At 38.1% G+C, this 10,342-nt stretch overlaps 1 long non-coding RNA gene across 1 annotated transcript; it reads right to left on the bottom strand.

Moving 5' to 3' along the window:
• Window positions 1-2,299: 2,299 nt before the first annotated feature.
• On the bottom strand, window positions 2,300-5,886 carry LOC140534240 (uncharacterized). Its single transcript, XR_011977220.1, has 2 exons — window positions 5,839-5,886; window positions 2,300-3,071 (listed from the first exon to the last, which is right to left on the bottom strand). It is a non-coding gene; the product is annotated as an uncharacterized lncRNA (long non-coding RNA).
• Between the last annotated feature and the right edge of the window lie 4,456 nt (window positions 5,887-10,342).

Below are 10,342 nucleotides of genomic sequence, written 5' to 3' on the forward strand. Positions count from 1 at the left end.
TCACCATTCAATGGAAACAGTTTTCTCCAAAGTTATTGATGATCTCTTAATTGTGAAATCTAATGGTCTCTCAATTCTCCTACTTCTTGACCTTTGACACTGTCAGTCACCTTCCTTGATACTCTTTTCACTAGGTTGACTTTTCTCTAGTCAACAACATGACTTTTCTCTCTCCTAGTTCTATTTATACTTGTCTAATCACTCCTTCTCTGTCTCCTCGATCTTCATCCAGGTCATTTCCATGAAAGGGGCCATCTCCAGTGGTCCTGATCTAAATCTTGCCACTGGATCCAGATAGCTCCAGAAAAGAAAGTGAGACTGGTGACCTTGCACAGCCCTCCCTCACTTAAATCCAATTCACCTTCAAGTCATGGCATCGTCTTCCTGATGTCATGGTCCTCTTCAAGAACAAAGGATGAACAACACCCATTAATCACTGCTCTGTCCTGGTTTTTCTTCTCTTTCCCCTCTATACTATTTCACTTGATCTCATCATCTTCCATGGTTTCAGTGCAGATTATTCTCAGATCTACTTATCCAACTCTAACCTCTGACCTCCTGTCTCACATCTCCAATTGCTTTTTGGATGTCCTGTAGACATTTTAAACTCAATATATTCCAAACTGAACTCATTATACTTCCCTCCCCTCTTGTAAACTTCCATACTACTGTTGAAGCTATCACCATCTTCCCAGTCATCCAGGCTCACAAACCAACTCTAGCAGTTATGAAGGACTGCAGACAAAAAGCCCTTATGAACTTCAATCTGGACCATCTGAGTATGGAGCTTGTGGTCATTTTCATCAGATGGTTAGAATTAGTGGACAATGGAAGTGATCAGACTGGTAGAGGATGAGAATCATTGACCAAAGATGCTAGTAAGAGGCAAAAGAGCTGGATCCAGCCAGAGAAATGAAGAGTGGATTGAGCCATAATAGCAGTTAGTGAGACAATCTAGCTCCCCATTCACAGCCTTCTAGCTATCCCATCTATCCCAGAAGGATTTGCTTCCTATTTACCTCTCCACTATTCATTTACTGTTTTCCCCTCTGATCCAGTGGGTAGAGGGGTCTTTGGCTGTCAAAGAGGCCAAATTCCATTTTGGAAGCTTCGTCCATTGCTTCCTTTTGCTTCTTTGTTATTTGCAGTTATTAAAGACACACATATATGCATAACAGCAACAATGGGATAAAACTCTGGGTTTGTTGCACATGAATGTGTTGTTGTTTGTCATTTTTTTTCAAAGAGAACCGATGAATTATAGGGTGATGTCTAGACTCATGCATGAATTGGATTTACGTGAGGCAGAGTTGCACAAAGTCCTCGGCCTCACTCTCTCTTCCTGAGATGTCAAAGTGCAGGTGCAGGATAAAAGTCAAGATGATTGGAGATGGCCCGGGATACAGTGGATGACCATGGTGTCTTTTATGCCTGACCAAGCTCTTAAGTGCTTCACAGTGCTTAGAACAAATTGTTCTCCTCTTCACATTCCACCAAGTTAGGACATTCTCTTAACTCATCCACAAGTCTGAGGCCCATCAGTTACCTTCAACCCATCTGACAAGGTGTTTTATTGGTTGTGACCTCTACACATGCTACATGTGGCTTGGAGCCACAGGTGAGAATTGAGTGAATCACTGGACACCAAAAGTGGATGAGTAGTCCTGAAAAGGGCTCAGTAAAACCTCACACCAGAGGTGCTAATTCTCCTGAACACCCCATAATTCCATGAATGTTTAGAGTGGTATGGAAAGGGAGAAGTTTAACGGTAAAAGGGATGGAGATTTTTATTTTTTCCTAGCATATTTCAGGTAGCGGTAGAGCCCATGCTAGAGCATTTGTTATTTTTAACTACATTTATATTCACATCATACTTTGGACCTTTTCCTTTTTGAATCCATTGACTGGGTTCTGATGAGAGACTGATGAGGAAGCCCAAAGCCTTGGAGGTGGGTGGGTTTGGTTCTGTCTTTGAGATTAATTTCCAGTCAGTGTGTCAGGCATTTTTGAATGGCTTTTTCCAATAGTTGCATAGCAGAAACACGAGGCATTTTTTAAATGACCAGACTAGACTGGAGCATTCTCTCTATACCTCTCCTGAAGCATTCAGAGGAGGTGAAGATCCATGGCATGTGTACATGATCACTCATAGTACAGGAAATTAATCTTAGGACTCCCTGAGGAAGAGTTGCTTTAAAAAGTGGAAACCTTTAGAAAAACCTGGAAAGACTTACACGAATTGATGCAAAGAAAAGTTCGAAGAACTGGAAGAACAATGTATACAGTGACAGCAATATTGTACGATGGTCACTTATGAATAATTTTACTCTTCTGGGCAATACAAAGATTCAAGACAATTCCAAAGAACTTATGATTAAAAAATACTATCCACCTCCAAAGAAAGAACTGATGAAGCCTGAATGTATATTGAAGGATACTATTTTTCACTTTCTTTTTTTTCCCCATGGTTTTTTTTTGCAGGGGAGGGGGGGAATCCGTATTTTCTTGTACAACATGACTAATATGGAAATATGTTTTCCATGATTGTATATGTATTACATCTCTAAAATTCTTTACCATTCCAAGGAAGGGAGTGTGGAGAGAGAGAGACAGACAGAGAGAGAATTTGGAAGTAAAAATTTTAAGAAACAAATATTAAAAATTGTTTTCACATGCGATTGGGAAACTATAAAATATGATTTAAAAGAGTAGAAATCGCTGGCGCCTCGCGTGTGTGTGGCGAGCTCAGCCCAGGGTTTCTGAATCGTTGTGCCTGGCGTCCCGCGCTCAGGTCGGGTCGTGTCTTGCAACCTGCTTTTTTGGCGGCTTCGCCTTCCTTTTGGGAGCCGCCTCTATCCCATTTATTTATTGCCGGCCCCTGATGCGGACTGAGGAGTACAAGCTGGAACAAAGCTATAAATCGGGCTGGAATTGTCCAAGCAGATGTGCAGCCACCAGGATTAAAAGTGTGGTCTGATCCATTTGGAAGGAAGTGAAGAGGCTTGTGTCTGATCTGAATGAGAAAATAAGCATCTTCATATTCTCTGTGCTGCAACAAATATAGGTCATCTCTGTGGAGTGATAAGACAGAATTTTATAATGGAGTAAATATTAGTAGTTTCCACAAATATGAATTCCAAGAATATTAAATTTTTCTAAAGTTTCAAAACACCATTAATGTAAGTTACACTATTAAGAAGTTGGGGGGAGGTGAATTTGTTAACTAAACCTCTCTATTCTGGGTAGAAAATAGACCTATTTATCATTCAGTCTTTACAATCCAAGAGTTATGATTTAAATATGGGAAGTACAGCACACTTGGGAAGATCTTTTTAGGGTCTTGTGTGTTGCCGTTTCTCAAATAAGATACTGAAATGAAGAATTCAATAAAAGCTGCTTCCTGAGATGTGAAAATGTCAGAGCCTAGAAAAATGTTTTGGACTCTGCCCTGTGCTGTTTATTAACAAGCACTGCCCATCTTAGTCATGTCTTGTTGAAGGCTATTTAGTTTTTGAATGTAAATAAGAAATAATATAAATGAGAGGTAACATGATTTAGTAGAAAGAACATTGAGTTTTCAGTCAAAATACTTGCATTTGAATTTCAGCTTTCCCACTGACCAGCTTTGGGACACTAGATCCTCTCTAGATTCACCACTTGTAAAAATGGGTGAATTGGACAAGATAAGCCAGTCCCTTCCAGCTCTAACATTCTATGATTAAGTTACCTTGCATACATGGTGGAAGTAGATGTAGGATTAATACAAGTGTAAATGTGTACATTAAAATCATTTGTTAAAAAAAAATAAAAGAGTAGAAATCTTACTGAGTAGAGACAGCCTACCAGAAGAAAAATACAGAGGCATCCTTAAGTGAGAAAAAGCTTCTTCTGCCTATCAGTAAGACTGAGCCTAGATCCTCTACAGAAGCGTGTTTTAAGCCCAAGTTTGGAATCTTCTCAGTCTAGGAGCCACATGCCTTTAGGACTTTTATGCAGCTGGGAACCTGTAAGTTTTGGCTTTTCCAAGATGGTATGCTAATATGCTGAATTTTAATATGCTGCAGTGATTCTATCACATGAGTGAACCAAACTTCTCATGGCTGTTGCCCAAAGGCATGTGCCCAGACAAAGTTACTATGGTAATGAGGAAGATCAAAAAACACACTAAGGAGAAGACAACAAAGTAAAAATTCCTGCATACAAAGCCTCCAAGGAAGATATGAATTGGTCTCAAGTCACAGAAGAGCTCAAAAAAGGATTTTAAAAATCAAGTAAGAGAGGTACAGGAAAAACTGGGAAGAAAAACAAAAGTGGTGCAAGAAAATCATGAAAAAACAGTCCACAGCTTGATAAAGGAGGCACAAAATAATACTGAAGAACATAACACCTTAAAAACCAGAATAGGCCAAATGGTAAACCAGACACAAAAATTCAATGAAGAGAAGAATGCCTTGAAAAGCAGAATTGGCCAAATGGAAAAAGACAGACAAAAATTCACTGAAGAGAACTCCTTAAAAAGTAGAATTGGCCAAGTGGAAAAGGAGATACAAAAGCTTACTGAAGAAAATAACCCCTTAAATATTAGAATTGGTCAAGTGGAAACTAATGACTTTATGAGACATCAAGAAACAACCAAACAAAATTTAAAAGATGAAAAAAACAGAAGAAAATGTAAAATGTCTTTTTGGAAAAAACAATTGACCTGGAAAATAGATCCATGAGAGATCATTTAAGAGTCATTGGATTACTTGCAAGTCATAATCAAAAAAGAGCCTGGACATTATCTTTCAAGAAATTATCAAGAAAAACTGCCTCATATTCTAGAACCAGAGGGTAAAATAGAAATTAAAGGAATCCACTGATCACCTCCTGAAAGAGATCCCAAAATGAAAATTCCCAGGAATACTACAGCCAAATTCCAGACCTCCCAGATCAAGGATAAAATACTGTAAACAGCCAAAAATAAATAATTCAAATATTGTGAAAACACAGCCAGGATAACACAAGATTTAACAACTTGTACTTAAAAGGATTAGAGGGCTTGGTGTATGATATACCATAAGGCAAAAGAGCTAGGATTACAACCAAGAATCACCTACTCATCAAAACGGAGTATAATTCTTCAGGGGAAAAAAATGGAAATTCAATGAAATAGAGAATTTTCAAGCATTCCTGATGAAAAGAAAAAGAGCTGAATGGAAAATCTGACTTTCAAATGCAAGATACACAAAAATCATAAAAAGGCAAACAGGAAAGAGAAATCATAAGGGATTCAATTAGGCTAAACTGTATTCCTACATGGGAAAATAATATTTATAACTCCTAAAAACTTGCCCATTATTAGGGCAGTTAGAAGGAGTATACACAGACAGAAAGCAGATGTGTGAGTTGAATGTGATCGTATAATTAACTAAAAAGAAATTAAGAGATGAGGAAGAAGACTCTGGGCTAAGGGGAAAAGGAGAGGTAGAACAGAATAAATTATCTGACATAAAAGAGGCCTGAAGAAGATTTTATAGTAGTTTGGAAAATGGGGGGAGTGGAGAGGTGAATACATGAGCATTACTGTCATCAGAATTGGCTCAATGAGGGAATAATATATACACTCAGCTGAGTGCAGAAATCTATCTTACCATATAGGAAAGAAGAAAGGGAAGAGGACAGGAGAATGGCAGGGGGTGTGGGGGAAGGAGCTGATAGAAGGGAGGGCAGTTTGGGAGACAGAAAAGTCAGAAGCAAAATACTTTTGAGAATGGACAGGGTAAAAAGAGAGAGAGAGAAGGAACGATAAATGAGGGAAATAAGATGGAACGAAATACTACTGTGAAAAAAACTTACAGTGAGTTTCTCTGATAAAGACTTCATTTCTCAAACCTATAGGAAACTGAGACAAATTTATAGAAATTAGAGCCATTCCTCAATTGATAAATGGTCAAAAGATATGAACAGGCAGTTTTCAGACATTGTAATTAAAGCTAACTATATTCATATGGGAAAAAAATGCTCTAAATCATTATTGATGAGAGAAATGCAAATTAAAACAACTCTGTATTACCACTTCATACCTATCAGAATTGCTAATATGACAGAAAAGAAAAATGACAAATATTAGAGGGAAAAAACACTGATGTACTATTAGTAAAGTTGTATACTGATTCAACCATTCTGGAGAGCATTATGGAACTGTGCCCACAGGGCTATAAAACTTTCATATCCTTTGACCAGGCAATACTACTACCAGGTCTGTATCCCAAAGAGATAAGAAATGAAAAGGAAAAGGACCTATGTGTACAAAAATATTTATAGTAGCTCTTTTAGTGGTGGCAAAGAATTGGAAATTGAGGGGATATCCATCAGTTGGGGAATGGCTGAACAAGTTGCATATTATTGTAATGGAATGCTATTGTGCTTTCAGAAGTGATAAGCAGGGTGCTCTCAGAAAAGGAAAAACTTACATGAAGGGATGCAAATTGAAATGAGCAGAACCAGGAGAACATTGTACACAGCAACATTATATGATGGTCTACTATGAATAACTTAGCTATTCTCAGAAATACAATGATCCAAGGTGCTGTCCATCTCCAAAGAAAAAACTTAGAGCCTGAATTCAGATCAAAGATACTTTTTCTTTACTTTCTTAATTTTTCTTTTTTTGTGTCTGTATTTTCTTTCACAGAATAACTTGTATGGAAATGTATTTTATATGACTATACATGTATAACCTACATCTAATTGCTTCCCTTCTCAATGGGGTGGGGGAAAGGACAGAATTTGGAACTCAAAATATGAACAAAAAAAAAGTTAAAATTGTTTTTACATGTAATGGGGGGAGGGGGATTAAATAAGATGCGCAAAACTATTATGGTGTCTTCCCGGTTTCATTTTGTACTCCAAGGCCAAACTTACCTTTTATTTCAATTATCTTTTGATCTCCTACTGTAGCATTCCCATCTCTTATGATGAATGTGATATCTCTTTTCTGATGTTATTTCTAGAAGGTGTTGCAAGTCTTCATAATACTGATCAACTTTGGCCTCTTTGGCATCAGTGGCTGGAGCACAGACTTGTATTGGTTTGATGTTAAATAGTTTGCCTTGGATTTGAACAGGTATTATTTGTTCATTTTTGAGATTATACCTCAGTACTGCTTTTCTTACCCTTTTATTATGAGGGCTATTCCATTTCTTCTAAAGGATTCTTGCCCACAGTAGTATACTTAGTGATCATTTGAATTAAATTCACCCATTTCTATCCATTTAAGTACACTGACACCCAAGATGTTAATGTTTAATCTTTCCACTGTCTGTTTGATCATAGCTAGTTTCCTTGGTTCACGTATCTTACAATTCCAGGTTCCCATGCAATATTGATCTTTGCAGCATCAGACTTTCCTTTAGTCACCAGATGCAACCAAGAGCTGAGCCTCCTTTCAGAAGTCACTTCATTAGTATTGGAGCCACTTGTAGTTGTCCTCTTCAGAAGTCTTTTATAAAAAATTTCCATATTAGTCATGTTGTGAAAGACAACAAACACCAAAAAAAAAAAACCCTGAAGAAAAGTAAAGAAAGCAAAAAAAAAAAAAGTATGCTTCAATCTGTATTCGGATATCATCAGTTCTTTCTGGGGACAGATAGCATCTGAGGACTTCTGGGGACAGATAGCATTTTTCATCCTAAGTCTTCAGAGTTGTCTTGGAACACTGTATTGCTGAGAATAGCTAAGTCATTCACAGCTGATCATTGCACAATATTGCTGTTACTTTATACACAGCACATATTACTTTGCATCAGCTTCTGTAGGTCTTTCCAGGTTTTTCTGAGAGCATCCTGATCATCATTCTTGAGAAGCCTTTTGATGACGGTGAAAGAACAGAGTATAAAAGGTGGTTTGAAGCTTAATATAAAAAACCCCCTAAGATTGTGGCAACTGGTCCCATCGCTTCCTGGCAAATGGAAGGATTAGAAATGGCAGCAGTGTCGGATTTTACACTCTGGGGCTCAAAGGTCACTGCAGACAGTGATTACAGCCATGAAATTAAAGGATGCTTGCTCCTTAGAAGGAAAGCTGAGCACCACAGAATTGTTGCTTTTGAATTGTGGTGCTGAAGTAGACTTTTAACAGTCCCTTGGAGGTCAAATCAGTCAATACTTACAGAAATTAATTTAGGGCATTCACTGGAAGATCAAGTACTGAAGCCGCAGCTTAAATACTTTGGCTACATAATGAGAAGACTGGGCTGGTTGGAAAAGACCCTGATGTTGGGAAAGATTGAAGGCAAAAGGAAAAGGGGACTGCAGAGAATGAGATGGATAGATGGTGTCATGGAAACAACAAACATGAACATGGACAGGTTTTGAAAGATAGTGGAGGATAGAAAGGTCTGTTGTGCTATGGTCCATGGGATCATGAAAAGTCAGACATGACTGAACAAGAAGAATAATCTTTCAGAATCTCTCTTAATTATGTGGATCACATCAGAATCATAGCAATGCATGATCACTGGCCCAGAGGACATACAAGTCCTCTTGGATTGGCCAGCTCGAACTCTGGGCTTTTCTAGGATTTTGTGGCTATTATCACAAATTTGTTAAGAACTATGCCACCATTTTCTTTTTGTGGTGGCAAAGAATTGAATGTTGAGGGGATGTTTATCAATTGGGGAATAACTGAACAAGTTGTAGTATACGATTATGATGGAACACCATTGTGCTGTAAGAAAGGATGAGCAGGATGTTTTCAGAAAAAACACAGACTTACATGAAGTGATGCAAAGTGAAGAGATTAGAACCAGGAGAACATCGTACATGGTAACAGCAATATTATATGAGGATCAGCTGTGAATGCCTTAGCTATTCCCAACAATACAAAGATCCAAGACAATTCTGAAGGCCTTATGATGAAAAATGTAACCACCTCCAGAGAAAGAACTTTTGGAGTCAGAATGTAGATTGAAGCATACTATTTTTTTTTACTTTCTTTATTTTTTCCACTGTTTTGTCTGTTTTCTTTCATGACATGACCAACATGGAAATATGTTTTGCACATGTATAACATATTAAATCGCTTACCTTCTCCATGAGGGGGAAAGGGTGAAGGGAGGGAGAGAATTTGGAACTCAAAATTTTAAAAAATGAATGTTAAAAATTGTTTATATGTAATTGGAAAAGATAAAATATTTAAAGCTAAAAAAAGAATTATGCTGTTATTGCTAAATCACTGAGTGACCTTACTTGTGGATATATGAGCATTCCTATATGCCAAGAACAAAAAAAGGGATTGGGACATCCTGCATGTAAACTGAGACATTTAGCCACTAAACAATTACATTGTTCGGGTAGTGGTGATATGGACCTGATATAGATGTTCCTATGCGATGATTACCTGAGTTATTGAGAAAATCACTCTTGTTATTTTAAATAATATTTATTTTGATGATTGTAACATATATTTACAGATTTCAAGTAGTCCTCAGCTGATTTTATAGGGAACTAAAAATTTTTTGGCTAAGAAGGTTTTCCTTCTATTAGGGCATAGATCCCCTCTCCTCCTTAGATATTGTTATGGAAACTTGGTGAGCCAGAAGTATCTTCCTATGGGTAGGCAGACATTATCCAGATTTCCCCAATTTCCTATGGCTTTTGCGGGGGACAGCCTGGGACTTAGTGCCCAAGAGTCCTGGGAATAGCAGTGTTCCCCCAGGCCACTAGCCCTGCTTCTAGTCTGGCCCTTGCAACCATTATCTAGGGAAGTAAACCCTGTGGAGAAAGGGTCTACCATCACTACCACTAATACCAAATCAACTATCAATGGGCAGGTAAGCACAAGAACACTGGGAAGAATAGTGGCTCCCTCCCAGGTCATTAGCCCTGCTTTCACCCCAACAACCAACTCCCCTCTCCCCCAGTCATTATCCAGGAGAGCAATCCCTCCAGATATCTAATCCGGTAGTTGCTGCACCCCTTGCCTCTCAGCAGTTATAGCTACTAAAGACCCAGAAAAGGAAGTTCTCACCACCAAGGTCCTTAGCATCGTCAAAGAGTTCAACATCAGAAATGGACATAGAAATATAGTTTTATCAATGGAAATGACACTAAAGATACATTAACATCTGCCTCAGCAGTATACTTCAAGGATCAGTGGGGTTTGCCATGGGACCTGTAGCTGAAATCTACATACATTCTCTATCCCAATCAGAATATGAACCCAGTTTGGGATTTTTCAAATAAAAAGACTGAAATGTCCATACCCTTGGACCCAGAGATTCCACTACCAGGTTTATACTTCAAGAAGGCCATGGATAAGAAAAAAAGTCCCTGTACACAACACACTAAAATATTCATAG

This window comes from Notamacropus eugenii, chromosome 3, assembly GCF_028372415.1.
Source record: "Notamacropus eugenii isolate mMacEug1 chromosome 3, mMacEug1.pri_v2, whole genome shotgun sequence".
NCBI lineage: Eukaryota > Metazoa > Chordata > Mammalia > Diprotodontia > Macropodidae > Notamacropus > Notamacropus eugenii.